This window comes from Chrysemys picta, chromosome 9 (assembly GCF_011386835.1).
Source record: "Chrysemys picta bellii isolate R12L10 chromosome 9, ASM1138683v2, whole genome shotgun sequence".
Classification (NCBI taxonomy): domain Eukaryota; kingdom Metazoa; phylum Chordata; order Testudines; family Emydidae; genus Chrysemys; species Chrysemys picta.
The window spans coordinates 69,632,003-69,648,110 of NC_088799.1; positions in this window are offsets into that span (position 1 = coordinate 69,632,003).

A 16,108-nucleotide genomic window follows, 5' to 3' on the forward strand; every position below is an offset into this window, starting at 1 on the left:
TGGGAGAGAGAGAGAAATCCCCCAGACAAACAAGATCTTTAATGCCTACCAAAGTAAAGCAACCACAAACAGCAAAGGAGAAAATTGTGTAAACACAATAGTGTGTCCTTTTATCATCTTTGACCCCTATGTCCAGGGAATGTATTAGAGTAGTTAAGTTAGTTGAATACAAACTTATTTGTGAATATTTTTGTAAATAAACATAGTGAGCTTGTTTCCCATGGGGGGAAAAAGAGTTGCAGCGGGGGCCAAATCATGATTCTGAAAAACTTCCTAAATTTTAATACTAATGATTATTTGTTCCAGAAATGCATTATTTCTATTTAAGAAGCAGACATAGTCTCATGTGACTTGCTGTTTGTGTTATGATTGTTTCACTAGTAAAGAGTTCCATGTCTGACACAAGAAGAAACAGCCTCAGTCACATGATCAAGGTCAGGGTGACCGTCAATACCCCTATCACTGACTCCATAGGCTACTACTACACCATAAACCATAGGCTGAACATTCTTGGTACAAACTTTCTGGTGAGTACTAAGGAATAACGGATGCATGGAAGTAAATCAGGACTGGTTTGCAAATGAGTCATGCATAGGAAAAAAGGCAAAAATTGTCAATTTGCCATTAATTCTCAACTCAAGGTCTCCATCCATTTCCCAATGAAGTTAGTGGGAAGAACCACATAGACTTCAATGGCCTTTGCTTATGGTCCCTAGTTCATATGTACTTGACATGTTCAACAGCACAGCACATGCATTCAACTGACATGTACCTGAAACATGAAGAAGCAGTCAAATGACTAACATGGCGCTTCTGACTATATTTTGGATCTGGCTCTCTCTCCCAGTTAAAAATATAAAATTGTGTATATATATATATATGTATAATTATTTTGATGTAATGGTTTGTCTTCATTTTTCTCCTGCTGAGCACAATTCTTGGAAAACATTTTCAAATGTTTGATGTGAAATGTGGATGGTTTGAGTATTTTTTTATTAGTGGCTAGTATGGTTGATAGCTTGTTTGAATGGCAGGGGAGGGGGAGGCTTGCTTCATTATAGCCATCAAGATGTACATCTCTCTGGCATATAGTATCCTGTCATCTTAATAAATACTTCCATTTAATGACCCTGAGCAAACCTTTGCCAATCTCTGAAAAGAAATAAATAGGGATGCTTAATCAAGTATGCCCAAAGCATATCCCCATCGAACAGCCTCGATGTAATTGAAATGGGAGGACTGGGTACTTAGTCTGCTATGACCCTTTCAGCACATATTTCCACTTTGAAATGCTTTTTCTTGCTTTTTTCCCCCCGAATTGATTTATTATAATTCATTGAGTACACCCTAGGAAGCAAATGGTGACATTCATCAGCCTTACAGTACACAGTGTCAATGAGGCTTCTATTATACATATGTGTTATCTACTGGAATTCCTTCTAGAAAGTTTTTCTTTTTCTTTATTTCACTGGCACACAGGTTAAAATCAGAAACAAAGATGCCTATGACAAAGAACACACTTGTAAGCTTTCATAGATTCTAGGGCTGGAAGGGACCTCGAGAGGTCATTGAATCCAGTCCCCTGCCCTCATGGCAGGACCAAATACTGTCTAGACCATCCCTGATAGACATTTATCTAACCTACTCTTAAATATCTCCAGAGATGGAGATTCCACAACCTCCCTAGGCAGTTTATTCCAGTGTTTAACCACCCTGACAATTAGGAACTTTTTCCTAATGTCCAACCTAAACCTCCCTTGCTGCAGTTTAAGCCCATTGCTTCTTGTTCTATCCTTAGAGGCTAAGATGAACAAGTTTTCTCTCTCCTCCTTATGACACCCTTTTAGATACCTGAAAACTGCTATCATGTCCCCTCTGTCTTCTATTTTCCAAACTAAACAAACCCAATTCTTTCAGCCTTCCTTCATAGATCATGTTCTCTAGACCTTTAATCATTCTTGTTGCTCTTCTCTGTACCCTCTCCAATTTCTCCATCTTTCTTGAAATGCGGTGCCCAGAAATGGACACAATATTCCAGTTGAGGCCTAACCAGCACAGAGTAGCGCGGAAGAATGACTTCTCGTGTCTTGCTCACAACACACCTGTTAATGCATCCCAGAATCATGTTTGCCTTTTTTGCAACAGCATCACACTGTTGACTCATATTTAGCTTGTGGTCCACTATAACCCCTAGATCCCTTTCTGCCGTACTCCTTCCCAGACAGTCTCTTCCCATTCTGTATGCGTGAAACTGATTGTTCCTTCATAAGTGGAGTACTTTGCATTTGTCTTTATTAAACTTCATCTTGTTTACCTCAGACCATTTCTCCAATTTGTCCAGATCGTTTTGAATTATGACCCTATCCTCCAAAGCAGTTGCAATCCCTCCCAATTTGGTATCATCTGCAAACTTAATAAGCATAGTTTCTATGCCAATATCTAAGTCGTTGATGAAGATATTGAACAGAGCCGGTCCCAAAACAGACCCCTGCGCAACCCCACTTGTTATACCTTTCCAGCAGGATTTGGAACCATTAATAACTACTCTCTGAGTACGGTTATCCAGCCAGTTATGCATCCACCTTATAGTAGCCCCATCTAAGTTGTATTTGCCTAGTTTATTGATAAGAATATCATGCGAGACCGTATCAAATGCCTTACTAAAGTCTAGGTATACCACATCCACCACTTCTCCCTTATCCACAAGACTCGTTATCCTATCAAAGAAAGCTATCAGATTGGTTTGACATGATTTGTTCTTTACAAATCAATGCTGGCTATTCCCTATCACCTTACCACCTCCCAAGTGTTTGCAGATAATTTCCTTAATTACTTGCTCCATTATCTTTCCTGGCACAGAAGTTAAACTAACTAGTCTGTAGTTTCCTGGGTTGTTTTTATTTCCCTTTTTATAGATGGACACTATATTTGCCCTTTTCCAGTCTTCTGGAATCTCTTCTGTCTCCCATGATTTTCCAAAGATGATAGCTAGAGGCTCAGATACCTCCTCTATTAGCTCCTTGAGTATTCTGTGATGCATTTCATCAGGCCCTGATGACTTGCAGGCATCTAATTTTTCTAAGTGATTTTTAATTTGTTCTTTTTTTTATTTTATCTTCTAAACCTACCCCTTTCCTATCAGCATTCACTATGTTAGGCATTCCTGCAGACTTCTCGGTAAAGACCGAAACAAAGAAGTCATTAAGCATCTCTGCCATTTCCAAGTTTCCTGTTACTCTTTCTCCCTCCTTATGGGCCTACCATGTCCTTGGTCTTCCTCTTGCTTCTAATGTATTGATAAAAAGTTGTCTTGTTTCCCTTTATTCCTGTAGCTAGTTTGAGCTCATTTTGAGCCTTTGCCTTTCTAATCTTGCATTCCTGTGTTGTTTGCCTATATTCGTACTTTGTAATTTGTCCTAGTTTCCATTTTTTATATGACTCCTTTTTATTTTTTATTTTTTAGCTCATGCTCGTGGTTAAGCCAAGGTGGTCTTTTGCCACATTTTCTATCTTTCCTACCCAACGGAATAGCTTGCTTTTGGGCCCTTAATAGTGTCCCTTTGAAAAACTGCCAACTCTCCTCAGTTGTTTTTTCCCCTCAGTCTTGATTCTCATGGGACCTTACCTATCAGCTCTCTGAGGTTACCAAAATCCACCTTCCTGAAATCCATTGTCTCTATTTTGCTGTACTCCCTTCTACCCTTCCTTAGAATGGTGAACTCTATAATTTTGTGATCACTTTCACCCAAGCTGCCTTGCACTTTCAAATTCTCAACTAGTTCTTCCCTATTTGTTAAAATCAAATCTAGAACAGCTTCCCCCCCATAGCTTTTTCAACCTTTTGAAATAAAAAGTTGTCTGCAATGCAGTCCAAGAACTTATTGGATAGTCTGTGCCCCGCTGTGTTATTTTCCCAACATATATCTGGATAGTTGAAGTCCCACATCACCAACAAATCTTGGGCTTTGGATGATTTTGTTAATTGTTTAAAAAAAGCCTCATCCACTTCAGTTACAATACAGTGGTTATATTTCTGGAACTCTTGCAAGGATGCATCTAGCACAATCAGCTAGTGTGTCAAATGTGTGCAACAGGAAAATAAACATTAAATTACTGTAGCTCCATCTACAGCCTTGTGTTGGAGGGCAGAGTGATGGTACTAGAAGAGTCAAAGGCAAGGGAGGGAAAGAGGATCAGAGTGCTGCATGCATACAGTGGTTATAGACTCTCACACAGTAGCCTGTAAAGAGAAATAACTGGAACTCTGAGCTGCAGAAACTCTGCAACCTGATTGAAACCACATTTAGGGTGAAAACTTATTATTTGTAACCTGTTTCTTTAGTGTATTAAGCTTAGTTTGTGCATTTTGTTTTATTTGCTCAGTAATCTGCTTTGTTCTGTTTTGCTATCCCTTATAATCACTTAAAATTTACCTTTTGTAGTTAATAAACTTATTTTTTTTTGTTTATTCCAAAACCCAGTTTGTGCAGTTCATATTCGTGGGGCAAAAAGCTGTGCTTATCTCCCTCCATATTGAGGGATGGGGTGATTTTTATGAGCTTGCGCTGTACAGATTTCTCAATACAGCATAAGACAATATTATTTTGCGTTTACATTCCAAAGGAGGTGTGCATGTGAATGCTGGGTAAATCCCCAAGCTGAATCCTCCCCCACACAGCTGATTTTAGTCTGTCTGCAGCTGAGTGTGGGCTTACCTGTGTGTGTGCTAGAAAAGGCTTGAGGGCCTGGCACAGCAAGGACCGGGGGAGGAAGCCCAGGCTAGTGGAACAGGCAGGCTCAGTGGGACCTCAGCATATCCTGTGGCACCCTGAAAGGGGAGGTCCAACCCATCACAGTGGTGCAGCAAGCAGGGTAATGTGCACAGCTTGATGCTCTGAGACATTGGTGGTGATTTAAGTGAATTTTAAGTGTGCTGGCTGGAGAACAGACAAAGTGGTTACTGGTTTGTTATTTTCTGTTTGCTTATTTCAGGAAAGGGAAGTAAGTTTAAGTAAGTTTTGCCTGTTAAGGAGTAGAGCGTCCCTTTTGTCCCTGACATCAATTTCCTTTTAAGAGTTGGGTAACCATCTTTGACACTGAGCAATGGAGTGCATGATTTATATTTCAGCCTTATTTACAATAGATGGACCATGTTGTTAATGACAATTGTATGGAAATTTCTCAGATGAATATTTATGAATGTGAAATATGAGTGCAGTGCTTCCCGCTGTGTGTATTGCCACAAACATTTCTTTGAACGGATGTATTGAATTTTGCCAGACTCAGCACAATTGAGAAATCTTTCAGGGAATTACCAAACTGCTGCTTCCATACATATATGTCCCTTTGGCGTCTTACAATAATGACTTGAATACATACTGTTTTACTGGCAATAAAGCCAGCGATAATGTCTTAGTAGAATCAGAAAGAATAACTAAGTACCCTAAATGTCTGAAATAAAGAGATAATTGAAATTACTTTGCATTTAGGCCTCAGCAGTTTCCTGCTTTATAATATCTCAGGTGATCATTTATACTTAATGAAATGCAATGAAACGAGTATATTATTGATTTAGAATTTAAAAGTTTGGTTTGAGTCTACCGTAGGTCTCATTGATTCATAGAACATTTAGGGAAGAAACAAATTGTTTAAATTGCATCTTATTATATTCAGTAAAAAATCAATAACACACTTGCATAGGCCTATCTCTCAAGCTTTGAAAACAAGTTTGACGGGCATGTTGTAATCAAAAATAAAAAGCCAATTTGTAGTCTGAAAGTTGCTCATCTAGAAGTCAAGTCCAGCGGTGGGTGTAAACAGTATTACCATCCGCAAGTGTTCAAAAATCACATCAGCCCTCCCGCAAATCATGAGATTTTTAAAATAACTTTTGGGATCCCTTTATTTGTCTTCTGGTGCAGTCTTTGTGGGTATGTCTACACAACAGCTTGGAAGTATGATTCCTAGCTTGGGTAGAGCTAGAGTGCTATTTCAACATGCTTAAACATGGCAATGTGACTGTAGCAGCATGTGCAGTGGCTCAAGCTACCCACCCCAGTATGTATCTAAGGAGTCACAGAGGATTGTACATGGGTATAGTGTATAAAGTGCAGAGTCACCCTGAATTCTAAGACTAATTATGCCCTCAGGTATCTTTGTCTAACACACTTGGAATGCAGAGGGAGTTGCTCACACATCCATGGGGAGAATTTGGCCAGTTACACTAATTAACTTCTGGGTCTGCTGGTGCACACATAGTTTTCTGGTACCATGGGCTTCATTACTGAGAGTCTCACTCCATTTCTGTGCCCTTTACGAGCAATGGAAGTCGGCATTTAAAATTGTTAATGTACACATATCTCAGAGGATACATTCATCAATACATAGAAATTCTCCATTAGCCCTATTTCTGGGCAACTTTAAAAGGGGAGAGTGGATTTCTAGTTATATATAGTAAAGGGTTTGTAGGGCCTTTTAGAAGTATACTTACTAAGAACCTGAAGTGTCCTAAAAATGACAAATTAGCAACTCGGATACATATTTTTCAACACCAAAAGGCCTGATGTGTCCCTTAGGGTATGTCTATGCAACATTTTGGAGTGAGTCTTCCTGCCTGGGTCAACACATGGGCTCACGGAGCTCACGCTCATGCTCTAAAAATAGGTGTATAGACAGCACTTTGAAGTTCAGACTCAGGCCCTGAAGCCTGGGAAAAGGGTTGGGCTTCATAGCCTGAGCTCCAGCTTCAAAGTGTTGTCTCTACAGCTAGTTTTAGAGCACCAGTGTGAGCCCCACAAACCCATGTGTTTACCCAGCCTGGAAAGCTTGTTCCCGCTCACTCCAAAAGTCTGTGTAGACATACCCAAAGATATGACAGCAAATACATTCTAACCATTTTCATTTTTCAAAGTAATGAAACAAAGGGAAGTACAGAAGTACAAAGCCCTTCTGCAAAAACTCCTCTTGAGCTCGCAGCTGTTAGCTGGAGAACGTGGGTGGGCTGAACATTTACAGTTGAGAACTTACGTTGAGGCTCTGTAAACACACAGTAAGGGAATCGCAATTTAGGTTATGTGATGTCTGCTGCCTCTTAAAAATATTAATTCTTTTATTAGCTTCAGCGTTGGCTTTCCAAATTATTTGCCCAGTTTCCATTGAACTGTGGAAACATCCCTGTAATAACATGTATTATCAGATCCTATATCCCCCATCTTTGTCATGGTATTGCAAGTTTGAGTCCAGTTCACTTCAGTTCTGTGGAATGTACATGACTCTCACAGAAATTTTTGAGGCATGTATGTTAGTTTCCATGGAGATTCAAGCCTTCATTAAGGTACATTAGTACACATAGGAACACACTTGAACATTTCTGGTACACTGTTGAAAAGAATTATAGCTACATGTGATTTTTTTTGGTTCATGACTTCTATTTATTTTACATAGTACAATTACTTAAAGAATCTGAAGGTAGTTGTATGAAACAATCAATTTGCAGTTTTCATAAACTACAATGAGGTTGAGTGTTTGGAAAGTTAAACATTATATGTTAATTCCCAGAAGCTTGTTTTTAAAAAATGGGAAATGTCAGTTTGTGTCTCACTGGAACTATTTTTGACACAAGTTTTTCATGTTGGTAAAATGTGGGGGATTGGTAAATAATTTTTTTTAACTATTATGCCAATTTTAGTGCAAAGGATTTGTTAATTTGACCCCAGTTGACTATGTACATAAGGTTTCATTGCTCCATTATGCATTAAAAATAGGCTTTCTTAGGATATGACTCTTGAAAATTCACATGCACTGACAATACACACCTGAGAGCTGTGAAATGTCCTCAACTTTTATTGAATTGATTGGTCGCATTGCAAGATGGGTCCTAAATGTACTGCCATTTGCATATATAAATAAGGTATTTTTGCATATACACCTCTACCCCGATATAATGCTGTCCTCGGGAGCCAAAAAATGTTAACGCATTATAGGTGAAACCACGTTATATTGAATTTGCTTTGATCCTCCGAAGTGTGCAGCCCCGCCCCCGGAGCGCTGCTTTACCGCGTTATATCTGAATTTGTGTTATATCGGGTCGCATTATATCGGGGTAGAGGTGTATATAATTAGTTGGGTGTATAAGTAACCATTAGTATGGACAAATATCCAAACTATGCAGACAGTGATAGTATCTGCATCAGGACATTGCACGCTTGAAAAAGAATCTTTAATGATTGTATATATGTTTAAAATAACAATGTACTTCAAATGTATAGTGATGCACAGTGTATCCCAATAGAGAACTATGCAGGATGCTTATAAAAAAACAGTTGCTATTTGAAAAAAATACTTCTTGATATTGTGGAAAACACACATACCTTATGCAAATGTGCCAGATGTATTTTGTAAATCTGGTGCAAAAAAACAAACTATTTTTTTCCCTGTTGACCAATGGTTATTCTTTCAGGCCATTGTGCCTGAAAGCAGGATGCTGATAATATAGGATAGCTTAGTAGGTATGTAAGGGGACTGTTGCCCCCTTACTAACATTCAGTGGGGGTGTTTTGGTTGCTAACTCCCAGCACTAAAAGGGGAAGGGTCGATGGCAAATCAGGAGCCTGAGACTGACAGTCCCCAGGAACCATGGGGAGAGGCCAGTGCTCCAGATGAGCCTGATTGACAGGGCGGGCAGGCTAATCAGGGAGTCAGGAGGCCAGAGGGGGTCCCGTCCTCCGTGTGAACTGGAATGGCCTGAGTCAGACTGAGTGGGGCCGAGCTAAGGAGAGAGCAGGGGCCCAAGCTGAGCTGGAGAGCAGAACCGTGCCAGATCCAGAGCCAGAGACGCAGCCCAGGGAGAGCAGATCCTGTGCTGGGAGCAGAGATGCAGCCACAGAGCCAGAGACGCAGCCCGGGGAGAGCAGATCCTGTTCTGGGAGCAGAGCTGCAGCCGCAGAGCCAGAGACGCAGCCCAGGGAGAGCAGATCCTGTGCTGGGAGCAGAGGTGCAGCCACAGAGCCAGAGACGCAGCCCGGGGAGAGCAGATCCTGTGCTGGGAGCAGAGCTGCAGCCACAGAGCCAGAGACGCAGCCCGGGGAGAGCAGATCCTGTGCTGGGAGCAGAGCTGCAGCCACAGAGCCAGGTGTGGTGAGCAAGTGGGGCCACCCAAGGGGGAACCTGGGCAAAGGGCCCAGCACAGAAAGACACCCCCAGACAAGGGCCCTTGCAGGCCAGACCGGGAGGGGGACCTTAACCCTACGGGGGGCTGACGCTAGGAAGAAGGGTCCCACCACTCAAAGCCCGGAGGTGTGTGGCCACCACCATTGCAAGTGTCCAACCCGCAGCGTCTCTGCAGCACGGCCTGGGCCTGAGAAGGAGGCCTGGGACCTACAAGAAGCAGACTGTGACCTGCCCTGACATTCCAGAGACATTGTTTGTGATGTTCCCTGCCACAGAGCGGGGTGATGTGTTTTCCTTTAACCTTTCCCATTTTTCCTTGTTCTTTTCTTTAGATTAATTGTTAATTAAACAACTTGTATTTGCTTTAAATTGTATGGAATAATCAGTGGGTCAGGGAGGTGCCCAGTGCAGAGAGAGTACCCCGGAGTGGGGACACCCTAGCCCCTGTCCTAGGTGACCACAGCAGGGTTGGGGGTCGAGCCCCCCAGGAATCCTGGGCCCAGCCTTGTTGGGGTTACGAGGACTCAGCCAGACAGGAGAGTGGAAGGGGAGCCCTCAAGGGCAGGGAGGCCTCTGGGTAAAGGAAGTGGGAGCGGGGACTCAGATCCTTTCGCTAGCCCACCTCACCGGGGTAGTGCAGAAGTCAGGAAATTTCCCCACAATAGCGGGACCATTCCCCCGCTTACAGGTAGATACAATCCTTTGTCAGACCACCAAAGTTTAATCAAACTAAGAAGTTGTGGTATGTCACAAAGAAATTAGAAAAGGGACAATATGGGAACATAAAAGCCCAATTGCTCAAACAATGCTTCAAAATAAATCTACATTATGAAATAAGGATGTATTTCATAGAGTGTTCTGTCCCAGGATGTCACTTATACAAATATGTGGATGCCAAAAATGACCTGTACTAGAGTTAAGTGGATCATTCAGGAGGGGGAGGCAATAAACTGAATATCTGCACATCTCTATAAGCTGGTGTTTATCAATTTGAATTAAGTATAGGTTGGGCCTTAAAATCAGCATTTTGTCTGAACAACCAATTTCCTTTACACATCTTCAACCTTTTTCTGAATAGCAGATTCTTTTAAATCCACCTGTGGTTCCCACATTTCTCCTCCTACCCTCAAGATAGCTGATGCATCATATGGCAATGAGTCACTTTTGGGTTTTGTCAGTGTTAAGGAATTATAGCCCACAATATGACAGTTTGGCTGAGCAGTGGGATGAAAGATTACAGTGAAAAATTCTTCACTTGAAGATTACAGACAATAGTTGCTAGAGATTTTTCCCACTCCTGAATTTATCTCAACTGGGATAATATTTTAGAAGAGAGACAGGTATTCCAGTATACTGGTCAAACCACCTGTGTAATTAAAGTTGGAGGGGGTCAGGGGGAGGAGGGAGGGAGGGTGTGTGTGCAATTCATCATCTTTGTCAAGCCAGACAAAGGATCCCACTGCTTCATATGCAGTGAGGGCATAGTTTTGAAAGCACGGTCAGGCAATGCTATAAATTGTTGATTTTTGGAAGGAGAAACTTTGTATATAAACGCTTCTCTAGCAGGGATAATTTAATTCTGCTTCTGTTTCTGCTTAACTTTGGAGGGAAAAAATGTACACAGCTGGCTACCAACAAGTGCAGGCACATCATGACTGATAGGAGAAAATGTTACATTTTAGTGTGGATGTGACATTTAACCAGTACTAAATTTGTATCTGAATTCAGCCTCTCTGAAGGTACTTGGGATCACTCAGAAGGGACCTTAAAAATCACATTTCTGATACAGTTACACATTTAAGTATCAAATTTGACTTGAACAGGAAATTTTGCCTGAGCCGCCACTGCAGAACAGTACCCACAATCTATAAACATAATGGCAAGTTTCTCTTACAGGTAGTGGAATATGTATAGTGGAATTGGAGGGGAATAACAAACCAAACTGAAACATGCCATATACAAACAAGGTAATAAAAGATTAGCAAACAGTACATACTGGTTAGATATAGAGGATTGGTCCATATAAATTTGGGGATGATTGCATTATACATAAGCAGGGAATAATTCACCACTTGGAGTTGAATGACTTTTGTGCCAAGTAGTTTATCTATTAAAGGAAAATTGTTTTCAAATGGAAAGGAGAAAAAGGATGGTGGCTTTTTAGTTCAGAAAGGTCAAGAGGCCATAATTAATAGTCTAGGGCACATGGCCTGCTGCCATTCATGCTGTGCAAAAGGAGCAGATATCACAAGGAAAGGGATTCCTGCGTGGTCCTGTATTCCCCTGTAGGCATATAGCTAGCTTCTACATCAAGCCATGGTTTCCCCTTCTTGTCCCTTTTTGCTAGGTGCTGTGTCTGGAGGTTGATGCAATCTGACTATCCTCTGATGGGATAAGATCCCCAGGTATTGCTGCTAGTTTTCGCCATTATCGGGATTGGCGTAGAGAGTTGGGGAACTGTAGTTTGTTGTCTGTTCTTAGCTCTTCCTGGGGAAGGAAAGGAACCATCTTTCTGATGAGAGTTCCCCCCAGACTGCAGTAGTTGAGCTCCTATCCTGGTCTCTTTCCAGCATGTCAAGAAAGCAAGCCAGGTAGTACCCAGAGCTAGTCTTCATTTTTTCAAGTCAGCAAGTAGCTGAAAAGGGAGCTGTTGTGCAGCTGAGCAGTGAAGTGGCAGGAAAAACTGCTCCTGGCTCACATGAGAGCTGCTCGTGTGGATGCACCCCAGAGAATATGCTTTAAATTCATAACTGAATACAAATTTTCTTAACACAATTGTCCTTGGGTAGGACACTCCTGGTCTAGATGTTTCCAGCATCTAAGTGGAACTTTGAGTGCTCTAACTTCTCAGCCAACGATATATGCAAAAATTCAAATCAAATACTTACCCACCCATAGAATTGTCCATACACCAGTAACAGCTAACTCCCTGCATTAAAACTCCACCCAGAATCCAACCTTGTTATCCCCACTTCAGTAACCTATGACCTCCCCTGCATGCCCAAGACAGAGATTTGGACTTTGCAGGATGATCTATACAGATGAATTCCCCACTGTTCAGGTTCTTTGGATCAACCCTACTGGTGCTGGAACACGTCCCTGGATGTTAATGTAGTACATTCAGGAATGGGGCCTCATTGTGCAGGACTTGAATTCAGCCCTGAACAGCTCAAAATTGAATGTGCACCACAATACCTGGTCAACGTTTCACACGAGGGGTTGATGCTGTTTTCATTGGTGTCAGCTGAAGTTTTGTCTCTGAGTCTGATGCCAGCAGGATGGAACTTGTGTGGTGTAGTGGAAACTGACATTCTGGGAGTACTAGTTCTTAGGAATTTGGGTTTTTTTACAGCATGAAAGTTTCTGGTCAGTGGTCCTTATGCATTATACATTGCACAAACTGTGCTTTTTCATGTAGTCTCCCATTTGCTCATCTTGATGATAACTTGATGTTCTTCCGCAAATATTGCATTAATTGGCCTGTGGCTTTCCAATGCCAGTCAGCCTCCAATAAATAAGAGCTTTGTGCTTAAATCATGGCTCTTCCAAGAACATTTCTCTTGAACTCTACAGCAATGTTTGTAAACTTGATAAATAAAACTTTGAGTTGATCCCCAATTTTTGTTTTTGTGTGTGTGTGTCTCTTACCCATGTTAGTCATCAGTTACTTCTACATCCAAAATAATGAGACATCTTGATCATCTTAGTGTTTCACTTTCCAGCTAGGTAAACTGCATCCATGTATCAGAGAAGCATATACCTATGACAATTTTGTTTTCTGATCATACTCAGAATTCTGGCACAGGAAACTTATGAAAAAGTATATTAAAGACATAACTAATTTCTCCAGATTTATTGCACCCCCTTTTCTGTTCCTCCACATACAGAGAAGCCACAGAATCTATATAGAAATCTGTACATGGTCTCTTGCTTCCACCTTTGCTTTGCAGTGTTCATTTCATTGCCACCTCTGTACACAGCAACACAGTCAGGTTAGGACCAAAGCAAAGATGTAGCAGAGTGGCCAATGGATTAGCCATTGTGTGGGTCTATATACCTAAATGTTCCCATGTTAGGGTCATAGTGGTACCCACCACTGCCTGGGTTGTACTTGTAATAATATCTTGCACATGTAATTAGCTATGTAATTGCTGTACAGATTTTAATACATCACGTCCCTGTTATGAAGTATTATGCTTATTTTAAAGGCTAAAGAAACTGTCCAATCATTTCACACTTCTGTCTCAATGGACAGGTGGCAGTCAGAGTGCCTGGGTAGCCAGCTTTGCACTTGGTAAATTTTCTGTGGAAAGCTTGTGCCTTATGGCTTGGCAAAGGAGTGAGGATGGCTATGCAGCATTTGGCTCTTCTAGGAGACTTCTTGTGAAGATGGAAAAAAATATACTTCCATAAAGTGGTTATTACTGTGAAGTGGCATTGCTTTAACAATGTAGTAAATCCACAGCTCTCTTACAATTCTGAATTATTGGAGCCAGGTTGGGGCTTTGGTACTGGATTCACTTCTCTTGAGCCTATTGTTCAAAAAGTCCTTTGTAATAGAAATCAAAAATAGAAAAATGTAAAAGTAGCTGCAAGGATACTTTGAAGGAATGACTCCAAAATGAATCAGTTTCATTCTTTGCACAGGACCCTGCAATAATCCTACGGTGAGGTCTACCACTCTCTTCAAATAACTGCACAGCACCTGCATTTAACAGCTTGTTGCATAGTAGGCACACCCCGTCCTCCTTAGGGATGTGTTGGGGTAGTGACACCACCATGGTTACAGTCTATTGACCTATCCTTAGGCTGAGAGCAGCACAGTCGAGAGGCCAGGATCAGTATGACAACCCTCAAGTGCAGGGCTATATGGCCTAGTGGCCAGAGTCTATGCGGCTGCCTTTGGGGTCAGGGTGGCACAGCCGAGTGGCCAAAGCTAGGGAAGTGAGCTGCCACCTAGGGGTGGGTAGCAGCTGGGTAGGGGGACCTGGGCACTCCTTCTCCACCGGGTCCCAGCCCAGGGCCCTATCGGTGACAGTTAGCGGGGAATCCTACTGCAACATGCTGACCTTACTCAGGTGGTAGATACCACTCCCCGCACCTCCCTGGGCCACTTCCTACTGCATCTCCTGAAGTAACCATCCATACAGTATGGGGTTTCCAGGTTCTCTGGCAGGCATAACTCCCTGGAGGTCCAACTCCTGGCAGTCTGCTGGAGGTAGCAATTCACCAGTTTGGTCCCTGGGGTCTCTGGTTCCTGCAGTCTGGCTGTAGCAGCTCCTGGCCAGGAGTCTCCACCAAGCATCTTCTCCCCTTGATGGTCAGCCTAGAAGGAGCTGGGCTGCTCGCTTTTATACTAAGGCATCAGTTGGAGCATGCCCAGCAGGTCCTGAGGGGTGGGACTTCCACCGCCCATATTGTGTGGTTTAACCCTCTCCTGCCCAGTGCAGAGTAGGCACAACCTGCCACACCACCTTTTGCCTCAAACTTAGCTACTGTTCCGTATGTTCATGTTTTACAGTGCATATTTTTTCATAGATTCATAGATTATAGGACTGGAAGGGACCTCGAGAGGTCATCGAGTCCAGTCCCCTGCCCGCATGGCAGGACCAAATACTGTCTAGACCATCCCTGATAGACATTTATCTAACCTACTCTTAAATATCTCCAGAGACGGAGATTCCATATATCATCTATGTGATACTTTTTGCTTTTGTTATACAATGGTGCCCTTCTAGGCTACTTCCTTACCACCCATGTCAAATCGTGCATTGTTCTCAGAACTAAATTAATGTTCCCTTTTTTTAACCTTAGCACTTAGGCCTGGTCCCCACTAAGCCCCCACTTCGGACTAAGGTACGCAAATTCAGCTACGTTAATAACGTAGCTGAATTCGAAGTACCTTAGTCCGAACTTACCGCGGGTCCAGACGCGGCAGGAAGGCTCCCCCGTCGATGCCGCGTACTCCTCTCGGCGAGCTGGAGTACCGGCGTCGACGGCGAGCACTTCCGGGATCGATCCGGGATCGATTTATCGCGTCTTAACCAGACGCGATAAATCGATCCCAGAACATCGATTGCCTGCCGCCGGACCCTCCGGTAAGTGAAGACGTACCCTTACACTAAAACTCTATTTTGTAAGTAAGGTCAGTTATTCAGTTTTCTAGTTGCTTGTTGTTAGTTACTCCAATGTTTTGAAACAAAACTTATCTTCAGTTATGTACCTATAGAACACTACTGAAGTCTACTGGGTTGATTGTCTATAATGGAGGTCCAAATCTGGCTCTCTTTGCTCCACCCCCGTCCAATAGTGTGACCACACAATTTCGTTGAATGTTTCTATCTTTAACTCTTTGATTCCCATTCTTGAAGAGGTACTATTTCACTCACCAGTACGTTTTTTTTGTTATTCCCCCCTCCCCATATTGGTTTCATGTAAAACTCTTCCAATGTGACTCCCTTGTGTCTCTTACAGGAAATCAATTTTCCTCAACATGGATTAGATAGTGCACATAATGTTCTAGTCCAGCAAAATATTTACCTATCCATCAGTCATGACTGACTGTCTTTTGAGCAATAAAACCTGAGTACGTGTGCAGAATTTCTGGGGGGAAAACACATAAGTCCTGCTGTGCAAATAGATCAGTATCATATGATGGTGTATGCATAACTGATTAATAATCATGGTTTTGAAGAATGAGATGTATATTTATTGAGCTATTTTCTATTCCTTTTAAATGTCAGCTCAAACGTATTTAGTTACATACTTTAATGAAATTAGACCACCCTAATTTAAGTTTAAATGTCCAAATGAATGAGAAATCTACAGTCCAATAGCAAATTCCCAAATTTGGGTCATAATGGAATTACACAGACTTGAACTGAGTCTTATTAATTTTTTGTCATTATTCGAGATTAAATTAGGCCCAGAAAACTTTCAG